The sequence below is a fragment of the Pinus tabuliformis genome, chromosome 2_1 (genome assembly GCF_031772625.1).
Source record: "Pinus tabuliformis cultivar Carrire ecotype Pingquan chromosome 2_1, CPIR1, whole genome shotgun sequence".
Classification (NCBI taxonomy): Eukaryota; Viridiplantae; Streptophyta; class Pinopsida; order Pinales; family Pinaceae; genus Pinus; species Pinus tabuliformis.
Window position 1 is genome coordinate 389,237,431 of NC_142299.1, and position 16,715 is coordinate 389,254,145.

Sequence of the window (16,715 nt, forward strand, 5' to 3'; positions counted from 1 at the left end):
ATTTTACAGAATTGCAGACTGTGGATGAGGGTCTCTACCTTTCTTGATCATCATTGTCCCGCTTAGGCTCATCTTCGTTATTCTCCAGTACCTCAAGCAGGTACCCAAGATGATTGGTTGAAGGAAACTTGTTGAGATCTGCATAAGAGGATGAATGAAATTACTTAAATGCAAAGTGACAGTCTCTAGAGAACATGTCTTGAATAAGTGGGTATCCTAGGTTTACCTTTTGATGCCTTGGATTCTATTTCAGACTGTGGGAATCCATTAGTGAATCTATTCTCGAGGGGGTGAGAAACAATAATAGGTAGTGATGTTGTAGGTACATTTGGGTAAATATCCATTTCTTTCTTTACACCAGCTCTTTCCTTAGGAAAATAAATGTCATTTATAATCAAGCCTTCATAAAACTAGCTGCTATCATATTTCAGGTATCTGGCTCCAGAATATTTCATGTATGGCAAGGTTAATGAGAAGATGGACGTGTATTCCTTTGGAGTAGTTCTTCTAGAGCTAATAACTGGAAGAAAACCAATCAATGACAAGAATCCTAAAGGCCAAGAAAGCTTGGTTATGTGGGTAGGGCTCTAGTGTCCTTGCTTGTTTTGAATTTGATAATTTTGGATTCTTTTGGTTTCTTTGTCTTGGTCAGAATCTTAATCTCTTGTAAATTTCAAAATTTAGGCAAGGCTGCTTGTTTTGTATTTGATAATTTTGGATTCTTTTGGTTTCTTTGTCTTGGTTCAGAATCTTAATCTCTTGTAAATTTCAAAATTTAGGCAAGGCCATTACTGGCAGTTGGCTCTGTAAAAGAACTTGCAGATCCACTTTTGGAAGATGCTTATGACATGAGGAAGATGAAGAGAATGGTCATTGGTGCAGCATGTTGTCTGAGATAGGAAGCTTAGTTTCGACCTCGAATGAACATAGTAATTACTCTTATTCTCATTAGTTGCATATATATGTTTCAGTTTCTGATCTTATGTCAAATTTAATTGCTTGAAGACATTTCCTTTCCTGTGAGGAGTTAGTGCTAGAATTGTTTTTTCCCATAACGAAGAATGGCACATGAAATATCGAGTTGATATCCTTCTGAAATAGAGTAAAGGGTGTTTAGACCTAGTGTTTAGGGTTGTAATCTAAACATTTGTTTAGTAGTTCAATTTGTAAAATCATCACCCTTAAACAAGTTAGCCCTAAATGCTGATGGTGGATTATGGCAAAATATTCAAAGCCTTAATTGCCAATAATCTATTTTTCCATTAATGAAATATAATATTCTTTGAATATTAGCAAAAGAGATTACATCATATCTCAAACCAAAGCTTCAGTATGCAAATTACCCCTCCCTGAATAGGCAAGAAGAGCCAGCATATCTGCTTTCGCTCCAATATCAAGAGAGTATATAGCTTTCCTGAGAATCATTATCCTAGCTGAAATCTAGATTGCAAGATTTGAATTGAAAGCTTTGGTTTACCCAAATAAAGTGGCTTACCTTTGTATTAAACTGACTTTGTGAAATTTCAAACAATGGATAAATGTTAATATAAGAACGTGAACTTATTCTTCCTCATTGTTTGTCTGTAACTTATTATTGCAGACTTTGAAATTACTACGAGGAGAAGGAGATGACCTACCTTATTGGACCAAGAGGTAACTGACAATGTCCATGGAATTAGATGAATTGATTGAGGATGAATCTGGAGAAAACTCTGGGAGTTGTGACATTCAAACTCATCTATCACTTGCAATGCTTGGAGTTGATGATGATTTGGTATCAAACAGTAGTCCAGATCAAAGTGTAAATCTTGTACATGAGAGCAGAACATTGGAAGATTATTTCTATGGACATTATAGCCGTTCAACAAGCTTTGATTGATTTAAATCTACTTCTCTGAGCTTCATAATTTTTCTTACTCCTTGCTTCTGTAAAAGCTTCAATATTTTATACTTGGTGTATTACTGTGAGCCAATGCCACTACTTAGCTATGTTCAATTTCAATCACTCTCCATATTGGCTGAACCTGTGTCTGAAGTTGAGTGGAGTCCATGTAAATTCCCTTGCCAATTCCTTGTATAAATGTGAAAGCCATTAGTGGTCACTCGTTTTGGTGACCCACTGGTGCTCACTAGAGCTGAAAATTTTCTTGTCCTTGCCTTTGGAGCAATTGTATGTATGTGGAAGGAAAAGCAATTATGATATCGCTATTGATATGCCAAACCATTGTTATGTACTTTTTTAGGTCTGAAGATGTGTAACTTGTGGTTTAGCTTGGTACATTCTCTTGTATACCAGTTTACTTTGAATTTGTCAATATCATAAGCCCAATAGCGATTTAAGTGTATGTCTGCATGGCAGAACTGCATTGCGGTTGAACTTTTCTAAAATTAAGTTGTATTTAAAGAAATATGGTGTCTAAAAAGCATAGAACTCCAAACATCAAATCTCTTTGCTCCTTGTAGGCTTGAACCAACATCTCTTTTAGAGAAATTCAACAATTCTAATTTAATAATCCTATTGGCCTCTCTTTGTACCTTTTGAGACAATTGTTAGTTCTAGATGGGACATATAACTCCAATGTGCTTTGTCCTCATTACAGAGAACACAAAAATATTAATGCAGGGTATAACAACTATACCACTAGTACTACAAATCAATGTTACTTGGAGCGGGAGCGGGAGCGGGGAGCGGGAGCGGAAGCGGGAGCGGGAGCGACCATTTTCAGAAGCTCCCGGTTTGGGAGCGAATCGGGGAGCGATTTTTTAAAAATATATATATTTTTTATATTTTTTAATTTTTGATACATATATGTCAACAAAAACATGTAGAATGATGAAATAGACATAAAAAACATAAAAAAACATAAATTGATCATTGAACGATATCACATCAATCATCTAGAAATTATAATCGTCATCAACCATGTCCACAAGTTAGTAAAATACATATTACAACTGCAACATATTGAGTCTTATAAATCATGATTCATCAAATTCAATATTAAAGTTTCAACTTCAAGCTTTCAGAATTGAAAATTCAATAACATTTATCATCATTGATCACCAAAGTTGTACTTGTAAGCTAAGTTTAATCATTACAAGAAGTAATATCGAAGATATTTCTAAGTCCTAACTTCTAACTGTTAACATGATATGAAATGTTAAAAATTTATAAAATGAAACATGAATAATGAGATGAAATGAAACAACGTTAGTCTTTCACAAAGCATCATATTCATAATTCACAATCATTACCAATGAGTTATAATTGCCAAGGCCCAACTTCAAACTTCAAATTTTCATTGTCACAGTGATATAATGTTTACAAAAAAATATCATAATGTCATAATGATATGAAAGAGTCAAGAGTCAAGAGTCAAGGACTCAAAACTCAACAGTTATGAAAACTAAAGTCTAATAGAAACTAAAAAAGACAAGTAAACTATAAATCTACAAGTGGCCCTTGCCACGAGAGTCTCTAGGAGTATAAGCAGGTCGTGGTGGTCTTCTAGGAGTCTCCCGCACAGACCGACGACCAGAACTAGAGCCTCCACGCGAGGGTGTCGATGGAGGTGGCGACAGCAATGGAACAAGACTCGGGCCCCGAGAACTGCTACTGGATGGTGGAGGTGGAGGTGGCATGGCTGCTGCAGCTGCTTCATTTTCATCCCGTACAAGCTCCTCTTCTAGTTCTTCAATATGTACAATGCCATCCTCCAAATTGTCGTCCTCAGGGTGATTGTCCCAAATTTTATATGTGGGATCTTCATTAGCCCGATCACAGTAATGGCTCAACAACCTCAAGTTGTAGTGCACATAAACCAAGCTTTCTGCTCGGTTTTCGTTGAGTCTGTTTCTTTTCACATTATGTATATAACTGTAGGTGCTCCAACACCTCTCTGCAGAAGAAGAATTTACAACCTGTGAAAGAACTTTTTTTGCCAATTTTGGCAAAAGTCCGTGGCCGCCACATGTTTCCCACCATGTGAGAGAATCAAATTTATCTTTGTCGTCCATTGCATGGAAGTTACCATACAAACCACTGCCACTGAAGTATCTGCCTATTTCAAGGCGCACAGCTACACATTCCTCCCTGTCAGGCACCAACTTTTCTAATGCTTCCAGATATCCTCTAGTTACCTCTTGATCTAAATGGGGTTTGGTCCTAACACCACCCCTTGCTGCAGGTTTTCCCAACCAAGATTCTGAGTAGTATTTTGGCGTAAGGATATACGCCAAGCAATGTAGTGGAAGGTTAAGCCTATTCCACCGTTCACACACACAATCATGAATCAGTTTGTACAAGTTGGGATCTTTATTATGAACAATGTCTTTTATTTCCCCCAACATGGTATCCATTTGCTCATACACCTCGCCAATCACTGGTTTGTCTGTATCTGCAAACCGAATCATGTTATAAATTGGCTTGGTGAAATCCAATACCTGTCTCACAGTTGTCCAAAACTGCCCATCAAGAGCGGCCTCCTCCACCGTTTCAAAACCTGCCATGTCAGCTACATTTGTAGCCCTTTCCTTTAACACCTGCCAATGTGGACTTGATACCATGCTAGCTAATGCCTCTCTTACCTTCAAAAGGCGCCTGAAGGTGAAGTAATAGCTACCAAATCTAGTCCTCGCAATCTTCAGCAACTCCAATCTCGAGTGACTACGGAAAAGGCCATGGGTATTGCTATGATTTGTAATAAATTTTATCATTTTTTTTCCTTTCTTGTACAAATCACCAATCCATTGGTATTGTTCATTTTTGTTTTTGACAATATCATGCAACAGAAGGTTCAATGTGTGAACCAAACATCTAGACCAAAATATGTTCGGGTATTTATCCTCAATAATTGCTCCCGCTGCCTTACAATTAGGAGCATTATCAGTGATGACTTGGATGACATTGTATGGGCCAATACACTCAATTGTTTCAAGCAATGCTTCTGCAATGTTGATAGTGGTCTTGAACTTGTCTGAGTAATCATGTGCAGCTAGAAAGATGGGACCACTAACAGACACAGCAAGAACACTTATCAATGGCTTGCCTTTTACATTTGTCCATCCATCAGATACAATGGACACCCCATTGTCAGTCCAAGAACTTGTCATTTTATTCAAAGAATGTGATATTTTTGCTTTTCATGCTCAAGGCCAACAGTTCTTGCCTTGTCATACCCAGGGCTCTTGTATCCTTTAGGGGCATCATTTATGGCAGAAACCATTTCGTGCCAATAAGGTGAGCGTAGAACATTGAATGGTATCCCACATGCATAGAGGAACCTGTAAACTTTTGAATCCACATCATTCCTACACCCCTCATCAAGGAAATCTGATATGGTTCTACGCCTTAAAGATGATGACCCTGTGCCTCCATGTCCATATCCACTGCCTTGGGAGGATGCTGAAGGAGTTCTTTGTGATGGTGAGATTGGTTCAAAGAAACCCCTTGATCTTTTTGTTCTGTATTGGGCGTCCTCCTCTTCCTTTATGTATTTGGCTCTATCTGCTGTTGACACCGCTGCACAAGTTTTGATTCCTATTTGTTTCTCTCCATCCCATGGCCTTTTCCCGTAGAGGTGTCTTCTAGCACGGGTGTATGAGCCTGTGTAATCAGTGTTGCAATGGGGGCAATGAAATTTAGTGGTTCCACCCCCTCTCCCTGTTTCAGCCCTGTGAACATATTTCCACAATGGAGTTTGGTCTTGTTTAGTTTTTTGAGGGTCATGTTCACCCTCCTCCACCTCCTCCTCACTGGGGTTTTCACCCATTTGACTTCCTCCGGCTTCTTCATCCACCTCTTCAGTTTCAGGCCCCCTCCGTTTCCTACTCTCCACCACCATAATAACCATAAAAGGGACCAGGAAGAGGAAAATGCCAATAAATATCCCCAGGTCCATGGTGTTTGATGTTTGTAGGGTTTGAGTCTTGAATCTGCAAATTAATTTAGTTTATTGGGATTAATTCATTTAATTTATTAATTTAATTTAAATACATGATCTTTAAACTCAAACAGCTAAATTAAACTAACCAAATTAACTGCCTAACCAGCTAAACTAACTAAATGATTAAGTTACTTACCTCTGCAGGCTTGCTCCTCGCTCCTTGGCACTTGCTCCTCGCTCCTCAGCTTTGGCTCCTTGCTCCTCAGCTCTTGCTCCTTTCTCCTTTGCTCTTGCTCCAGCTCTCAATCTCTTGCTCAATGAAGTTGAAATGAAATTTTTTTGGCCCATTGGGCTTATAAAATAAAAAAAAATTTCTAAATTTTTTGGAAATTTCGGGTCCGGCGGATTTTTTTTCCGCCGAACCGCTCCCGGCCCGGCTGAAATCGCTCCCGGAGCGTTTTTTAATGCCCGGGAGCGATCAGGGAGCGATCGCTCCCCGATCGCTCCCGAGCATTAAAAAACGCTCCGGGAGCGCGGGAGCGATCGCTCCCTGAGTCGCTCCCTAACAGACCAGGGAGCGTAAATTTTTTTACGGGAGCGCACTCCCGAAAATCGCTCCCGTCGGGGAGCGATTTTGGGAGCGCGCTCCCGACCCGCTCCCGAGCCGCTCCCGCCCGGAGCGCGCTTCGGGAGCGGGTTCGAAGGGGGGGGGGGGGGGGGGGCGCTCCCCCGCAACATTGCTACAAATCATTTCTGCTCAAAAAGGGGGATTTAAATCATGCAACAGCTTAAGAGGGGCAGGGTCCAGTTTCAAAAATAGCCTTACAATTGGACTAATCAAAATAAAATCTGATTCGCTTCATAGGCGTAGAGTAAACAAGTACCAATGAGGTAACGTGCAAGTGGACAATTAAATCATATTAAGCACAAGGCCAGCGTTACCATGTTAATGACCCAAAGTCAAACTTAGAGATCAGAGCCCTCAATTATAAGTTGGTTGAATTTTATGAGATTTATATGCAATATTAATTCAATAATAAAAAAAAATATAGACTTAAGCACAAGAAATAAACTTCAATTTATACATCTTTAGAATCTCATTTATGCTACATATCTGCATCTTATGTACATTTTCCCATTCCCATGTCGGAATTGTTCCTCAATTTATGCCTTACGACGTTTCCTTTGCAACATTTGGTGCAAATGCTAGTATTTTTCCTTTTGACTGCTCTGTGATTAATTATCTGATCCTAGGAGGCCATTAATCGAGTGGATTAAGTCGATCAAGCCCAGGTGAAAGGCCGCATCATGTATATTCCCCATCCCCATACTTTGTGAAGGACTGCAACCAATTGATGCCCACCGAAATCTGAACCCAGTGGCACAAATCAGGGGTCGAATCGAGAGGTAATTCTAGTTCGAATAATGGAGAAATAGGAAGATTCTTCATATAATAGTGTTTCTTATGTATTGTAAGAGTGGTTGAATGGTTTGCTTTAGTCTAAGCCTGATTTGTTGTTAGTTTTATATTCTAAGAATCTGTTTTAACAATAATCTAATGTTATATATGTAAGAGTTTGTTGGTTGATGAATACAGGTGAGTGTTGTGTGGTGTATTCTCATGTGGGATGATCTTTCATTTCTGAGCTGGTATTAGAGCAAAGATTTTTGAGCAGAGAATCATGAGGCTGTGTCGAGTAAGTTTGGTGTGAAGGGACGTTGGTGTGGTTGTTGGGATCGTGTGAGAAAATCTGCGTGTGGAAGTCGTGTATTGCTTGCTACAAGAACAGAACATATAACAACAGTGTAATGGGGGATGTGCTACGCTGTTGAGTGGGGATGGTGCTATTTTAATTGTGAGCTATAGTGTGCACCAGAATTTAAAGGCTGTGGTGTATGATATCAAGGCTCTAAGTGTGAGAGTTCTCACACATGGGGTTTAAATATTTTACTTATCAAATACTGCAGTAGGTCATCGTTCTATCGAGTTAAGGAGGGCGTCGTACGTACACCAGGTAGTAAGGTTGTTTAATCACTTTCATGAATGAGGATGTTGGTTTCCCTTTAATTACATGCCTGAGTTAATAGTTTATTATTTCTGAGTTATGGGCATGAGTCCACAATCCCTGTTACGTTAGGCCAACGAAGTGATTAACCAAGATTGGGGATCAAGCTGCGTAATTATAGCCGAGATTAAAATTTGTGCAAAACAATTTGTGAATGCATTCTGGGAAAATAAGGAAGAAATTGGATCTTATTTATAGATTGTTTGTGGTGGTTGAATGGTGAATTAATTTTTTTACTCTATATGAGTGATCGACTAAGTTAAATAAAAAAATAGTATTCAAGTTTTTCACTGTTGCTCCGAGTGTAACATATTATTGATTTACAATAATCCTATTAATGGTATTTAACTTTTTCAACTAGTGAATTGCTTAAAATATCTTGACATGTACACAGTTAACTCATACTCTAAATATGGATTGCACTTAACTCTTCATCCATCATTACACTTGGCTCAACGCTCACTTAAATGACTCTATTTTTAGCTAACTCCACATGTGGGAGTACTTACAATTTCTAACACTCCCCCTTAATTATGACCATATGACTCAACATGAATTAACTATCACACAAACATGCCTGGTGGTCTATGTTTCAGCGAGGCTTACAATGACTCAAGAATTTCACAATTTTTTTTTTCTTCATCCAAATTTTATATCCTCGAAATTGCTTCATTCTCTCTGTTGCGCTTTCTTGTTGTAGGCTTTATTCACTTGTTGTTGCTGCAATTTTTCTTTGACTTGTCTTGAATTTGTGCTAAAACACAATTTGAACTTGTCTACTACATCTACCTCTTCAAATATTCATTCAACCATAGACTGCTGCCAAAACATTGTATCTTAAAACTATCTTCTTTGCTTTGCTTCTTGTGTTTCATATTCCTGACTTTCTTTCTGTCCTATTTCTTGATAGCAGAATCTTATCTCTTCTTGACTCCATTGTTGAAAAATGGTTTTAATGCATTCATTTTTGTCTTCAGAAACAACCATATCATTATTTTCTCTTCCATCATCAGGTATCGTTGTTTTATTCGTGTAGTCTGCACATTCAATCTCAATATTCACCATTTCATTCAATTCTATTCCAACTGTTGCTTTAAAACACACAACAATTTTTTCTATTGATTTCTGAATCCATTCTTCAATGAACTTCAAATATGCATCAAATTTATTAACAACCTTACTTTCAACTTCTTTGCCCATGCTATTTTGAACACTTGCATATTAAAAAACAATGTTAAAAACATCTCTAAAATGACTCTCTTAAGTGAGAGCTTCTTGCTCTACGTCTGCTTTGTTTTCAACTACATGGAGGTTGTCTTCCACTGTTATGCTGTTAGTGGATATTCTCATAAAAAACTCTTCAATCACTTTATCTTGTTCTTGATCATCAACTACTGCTGGATGACATACTGCTTCATGAGCAGTTCCAACTGCTTCATATCTTGCTGCTACAGTGGCAACTTCAACTTCCAATGTTTCATCAAACATTGCGTTTACCATATTGTCACAATCAATCCTGTAAACATGGAAAGCAATAGCAGATCAAAGCTACACCAATCACTCTTGATTTTTTCTTTATCGTCTGCTAGACTTCTTAGTTCATTGGCTGCAGCCTGAACTTCTCTAACCATGGCAACAATATCTGCCTCTTCTTTTCGATTCATTTTCTTAGTCTTCTTCAATCGTACTTTGCGACCCATGACTATTGTCATTCATTTTTTTATAGCTTCTTTGCTAATTGGATGAGGTTGTCTTAGATATCGCCCCTAATATATATATCTATATATATATATATATATGATTTTCAATATGCACCCCTATAAAGCACAATCTTCACCTAAAACACTGTCATGTTTGACAAAAAAAACAAAACATTTTGCAGATAATTTTTTTTTTCCATAACCCTAATTTCTCTTGCCAATAAAAATCCTTTTCCTTTTTTTTTTTTATTCTCTTAATTAACCTTCTTCATAATCTCTCAATTTTTTTTTTAAAATCCCAAATTTTTTTCACCATGCTCTTTTTAATAAAAAGATTTTATCGCTCAACTTTCCACTCTTTATAAATAACTCACCGTGTATGAATTCCCTAAACACTATATGAAAATTCTTACCACGTGACTCCCACAAAATATCTTGAGTCAACTCTCACCACGTGACTCCTTTTACACAAATTTTCGTGCCCTTTTTAATATGCTCCCTTTTTAATAAAGGAGTTTTCCACTCAACGTATATAAAAGAACCATGGGAAAGAAAATTTTCACCATATATATAAACTTTCGTACCTTTTATGAAGAGTAACATAGATTGTGATGAATTCGGACATAGTATTATTGCTTCCCACGGTAAGAAGACTCGCGTTAGTGCTCTAACGCTATTAACGAAAGCTTGACCCGCGTGCATAGAAAACATGGTAAGTCCAAGACTCGTAACGCGGCTCTCTGTTATGCCTACTAGCGTTGTAACACTGTATACCACAGTAAGGTGCGTTATAGCATTAATTACGAGAAGGAAAAAATTCTCCTTTCACACGAATTGATGTTAATTCATTCTTTCTCACTTTTTATAACTACGCTATGATATCAATTTGTTGGAAAGGTGGAAGAGACAAAGCATGAATTCACACATAAAACACGAGTTGTTGCTCTTCTATTGATCAAACAAAACATGATTTGTACAATGAACCTGGTGAAGAGAATTTAACCTTTTCCAACTAGTGAATTGCATAAAATATTTTGACATGCACACATACTTAATTTAGTTAACTCACACTTTAAATATGGACTACACTTAACTCTTCATCCATCACTCAACTTAACTCAACACTCACTTAACCGAATCTCTAGTTTTAGCTAACTCCACATGTGGGAATAATTACAATTTCTAACAAGATGAACAACACAGGATTCCAAGGAACGACACTTCGCTGACATCATTCGTAGATCATTTTGCGCATATACAACGCGCCAAGGATGGACATAGTTTCCTAGTTATCAAAGCATCATTTACAGTGCAAAGAAATGGCCACAACCAACCTTCATTGTTGATGTAGAAGAAGTCAAGCCCACAAATAAAGTCAAGGTAAAATTGGAATCTAGTAGTTAAGTAGAAAGAGAATAGGTGGCAATGTTGGTGAAGAAGTTAGTTGAAGGAAAGCGAGGAGACCAAATTTGTTTTTCTTGTGTGGTGGTGATCCAAAATGGAATTTGGATACTCCTAAGTCTAAGTGTTCCTCACAGAGGAAAATGAAAGTCCAAGGATGTTCCTGGAAATTGCCCTGTTGAAAAGATCTTTTCCTTCTTAATCTATTGCAACTTGAATGGGCTAAAATGGACTTCGAATGCAGAAGTTATCGCAAAAAGAAAATTTTTCTTTGTCTTTTGAAAAGGAGGCAAATCTTCAAAAAATGGCCTAAAAGGCTTTATGAAGAAAAATCACATCGGAGAAGGCTCCAAGAGGCGGACTTAAGCAGAAAGGGAAGAGACCCTCGATCTCCGATCTCCGATATATTGGGTCGGAGATAGGCGCGTGTTTGATGGCAGGACCCTGGGCAATGCGATTATGATCGCCGATATCGACAGATCGGCGTCGACGATGCCACGAGTAAAGGGAAGGACCCCTGGGCCTATGCAACGAGCGATTGCGATACATCGCATTGCAACGTCGCATCACAGTGATGTAAAAGGGGCGATATACATGCGACTAGTGATTAGCAAAAGCTGGACCCAATGGGTTTTATAAACCCGGCCTGATAAATTTTGAGTTCCAGTAAAAGGGATTTTCTGTGTATTAACGCTTTTCGGTGTAAAAACCAAAATACAAAGGAAAGATGCCCGAAGCGATAAAGCCGGACCCGAAGGGGAATTATAGGCATGATTTATAAAATTTGAGTTCTGTAAGTGGGATTTCGAGCGGGCCTTAGGCAGTAAATGGTATTGGGTCAGCTCTGCCTGATCCCATACAATGAACGGTGTGTGGCTAGCGAAAGAGAGAGGAAAACCTCCTTTTTAGGCGGGTAACCTCCGTACCCTTAGGCCACCTGCAATCACATATTGACCGTTGGATCAGAGATCCCGTAGATTGACGACGGGGCTTGCAATAGCGGCCAAAGGCGGACCTGATGTGATTATAGGGTGGATGCAATAAATTTTGAAGTCCAATAGAAAGCGCTTTGATGGGTTTTTCAATGTATTTCCCGTGTAATTGGGATTTTGCCCAATATGCCTACGCGATGCGATATGACGCCTAATGGTGGACCCAAAGGGGTTTTTACAGGCGTTTTAATGGAATTTCACATCCAAAATTCACATATGATAGTGTATTTTCCAGGAAAACCTCTGTGTAATGGATTTTCTCTAATTTCGGGTTTTGCCTAAGGAAAAGCTCTGAAACCTCTGTAATTGCTCCAGATCATCATGCCACGCTGCAAGCGGGCGTTTTACCAGCAATGATGCATTTTGAAGCCACAAAGCTGCAGAGCCAGATGGCTAGTCGAACTGACAAGGCGCAGGGTAGCCGTAGAGGCACAGAGAGATGATGATACACAGAGAAATGGCTGGGGTAGTCGAAAAGCCAGAAAAGTACCTCAAAGGAGGTAGAGAGCTCAATTGAGAAAAAATAGAGTAGAGAGAGCAAAAGGTAATACACAGAGCAGCTGAGGGAGTCGCTTGGAGGTCAAGTGAACCACTAATGCATGCAAAGTCGAGAGCCAAGAGCCAGAGCTAGAGCCAGAGCCATGAGCCAAAGCTAAGAGCTAAAGTCAGAGCCAGAGCCAGAGCCAAGAGTCAGAGCCAAAGCGCAGAGCCAGAAAGCTGAGAGCTTCAAGAGCCAAGGATAAGACGGTGTTCTAAGCCCACTGAGTCCAGTGTAAACCAGTGGAGTTGAGCGTGGAGCTTGTAAAAGAACTATTTGCATAATTCCAGAGAGCCTAGTCGAGTTGACTAGAGCTCAAGGAGACGTATCCCAAGTTTCTTGGGTGAACTCCATGTTAAACTTGGTGTTTTATGTGTGATGCTCATTTGTTGCGTTGTTTCACTCTTATATGTTTTATATTAGTTTAAGAAAATCAATTTACAACACATAAACAATTTTAAAAATAAACATACGCATACACCTTATTATCAAGCACATTATTAATTCCACATTGGCTAATCATAATGTCTTGGGAATGATTAAGCTTTGAAAGTGGGAGAGGTTCTTGTAATTTCACAAGAAGCCTTTAGAGCCCCATTTTCATATCAGGTGGGAAATTGTAAAAACTACCATCTCTGTAAAGGAATTTAGTACAAAAAGAAAATACAATTGGTGTAACTTTTGAAGAGCTACTGCATCAAGTCTCTGATTAGCAACATATTGATTGCTGTTGGAGTAGCAAGGAGCTCCTATGGAATCAACTGCTATCAAAATCAACATGGTTTGACTATTCTTACGTTGTTTATGTATCTTCTTAAATAACCATTCTTTTTTTGTGTGAGACCTTAAAAACTATTGATTGACTTGAAATTTCAAGAAATTTATGTTTCAAGATAACTAATTCTCTAGTAAAATTATATATAAATGAAGTAATCAAGTTAATTGAAAGTTTAAAATGCAGACATTAATGGAAGGATACAAGTGCATCAATTCAAGATTGGAGAAGTGAGAGACTAAGGTGAAAGTGTTGCATAGAATGTCTATAAAAGACAATGTCATACCACATATAAGAGACTACAAGACATCAATTCAAGATTGGAGAAGTGAGAGACTAAGGTGAAAGTGTTGTAGAGAATGTCTATACAAGACAATGTCATGCCACATATAGGAGACTACAAGACATCAAACGAGATCCAGACAACGCTCATGGATTTGTATGAGTCGAAGAATACAAATCGACTTCTATCCCTGAAGATTAATATTCTCTATATTAAAATGGATGAAATGAAAAAATCAATAATTTTATTTCAAGAATTAAGGAATTTAAATATAATTTTGAGATATAAGTGAAATGATATCTAACATTGACCTAGTTATTATAACCTTACATGGAATGCTACATGAGCATCAGATGTTCAATAGGTCTTGCACTAAGGGAGAAGGCTCCCACTTTTGATGAGTGACAAGTATACTCATGCAGGAGGAATAAACAAGAAGGAATCTTAAACCTAAAGGTTTAGATTTTGTGTCGATAGGAAAAGGGAGCCACATTTCAAGAGAAATCCTTTGTAAGGTAATAACGAAGGAAAGTCACCACAAGGAAAGCCATCATTTAGCAAGCCACCTTTTGCAAATCAAAACTAGGTATGACATTTCCAAAGGTTGATATTAAATGTAATTAATGTGGCAAGTTTGGACACTACTCTAGATATTGCATGAAAATGAAACCATGAGTCAAAACATAAAAAAAAGAGACACTCATAATTTTGTTGATAAAGGAGAAATAATGAATGAGGGTATAAAAAAATTTAGACTATTTGTTACAAGCTTGGTTTGTTGATTTTGGAGCCTCCATCCATATGTCTTGTAATAGGCATTGGTTTGGAAACTTTCATGAAACTAAGAATGGTACAAATATATATTTTGGAGATGATTGTGCACATGAAATTAAAGGGCATGGTCATGTATATGTTACACTACCTAATGGTTGTGTTAAACTAATCCACAATGTGATTTATGTTCTTGGTGTTAATAAGAATCTAATATAAGTAATTTTTGTAACTGACCAGGGCAATGAAGGTTGAATTTATAAATTCACATTGTGTGGTGAAATGCGTGTAGGGTCATTTCAAACCCATTGCAACATGAGTTAGAATTGGAGATTTGTAGAAGCTCAATGTGACAATCAAAATTCATAAAGCATTGGCATCCATGACAATGATAAAATAAAATCTTTGGCATCAAAGGTATTGCCACATTAATTTTCATGATCTATTATTACTACAAAAATGAGGAATGGTAGGATGAATTTCAATTCTTAAAAATAAATATTATGCATGTGAAGGGTTTGTATTAGGGAATATGTGTAGGGAAGAGTTCCCTACTCATATAGAGAAAAGGAAAAGGGATATTCTATAAGTTGTGCAGACAAATGTATGCAGTCCTATGCAGACTAGATCATTAGGTGGAGCATATTATTTCTTGATATTTATTGATGATTGTACAAAATATACATGGGTATAATTCATGATAAAGAAGACTGATTTATTTGAATATATTAAGGAGCTCAAAAATCTGGTTGAAAAATGAACAGAAAAATACATCAAAATCCTTTGATTAGATTAAGGGGGAGAATATATTTCAAATGAATTCATTAAGTACTGAAAATCCCATGGAATTGCACACAGTACCATATACTCCATAATATAATGGATTATTTGAAAGGATGAACAAAACCCTGGTCAAATATGCATGGAGCATGTTAAAAGGTAAAACCCTTACTAATTCTTTCTAAGTTGAAGATATTAACACTATTTTTTTCTTGAAAAATAGAAGTCTAAATAAAAGTTTAGATCATAAGATTCATTTTAAACTAGTAGTAAGCCATCTGAGAATATTCAATAAAAAATCATCCTCTTATCTTCCAAAAGTAGATAGGAGGAAACCTTATATGAAATTCATCAAGTGTATTTCATAGGTTATTGTTCTGATCATAAAGATTATAAGTTGTTTGATCCTTACACTCATAGTGTCTTTGCAAGCATAGATGTAATAATTCATGAGCTTTCAAATGAATGCCTTAATGATGACAGGTATGAGACATGGAATATTCCTTACCAATATGATGATGTCAAAGAGTAAGCAGATGATAAGCAAGAATGGAAAGAGGAGGAAGAATCTAGTGACATGGACACCTCTAGCAGCCATAACACACAAAGAGGAAGAGATGATTCATCGTGAAGCATGAGAAGATATTAAGGAAACAAAGTACCAAGAAGGTAATCTCATCAAACTCAACGACTAGTAAAATTTAAATATTATGCCTTAATGACTAAAGTTATGAATGTCATACAACTTTTGAATTTCAAAGAAACTAATGACAATAAAGAGTGGAGTGATGCAATGAAGGAAGAATATGAGTCCATAATGAAGAATGATACTTATGAATTAACAAAATTGCATAAAAATAAGGTACCCATAGGATCAAAATGGATTTTCAAAGCTAAAATTAAAGCTCATGGAAACACAAATAAATATAAATCTAGGTTAGCTGCAAAAGCATACCCAGAAAAAGAGGGAACCAATTATGAAGAAACATTTTCACTTGTAGCTAAGTTAAATAAAATTAGATTGATGATTTCTTTATCTTCTAAACATAAATGGAAACTGCATTAGTTATATGTTAATTCTTTCTTCTTGAATGGGGAACTAAAAGAAGAAGTATATCTTGTTCAATTAGAGGGGTTTGTTAAAAAGATTCTTGAACATATTGTTTGTATGTTAAAGAAAAAATGATATGGTTTGAAATAGGCATCAAGATCATGGAATGTGAAGATTTATTATTTCTTTCTTCATAAATGTTTTATGAAAAGCATAATTGACCCTAATCTATACATCAAGTTTGATCAAAAGGGGAATGTTATTATGATTTATTTGTATGTTGATGATTTTATTATAATAAGCATGCTTTTAAGTTAATCGATGGTGTTAAAGGACAACTATCACAAGAGTTTGAAATGAAAGAACTTAGTGAAATTAATTATTGCTTAGGTCTTGAGTTATGAAGAGAAGACGGATAAACATTGGTTACATAGAGTAAGTATACGAGGGAGTTACTCAAAAGTTTCAAAATA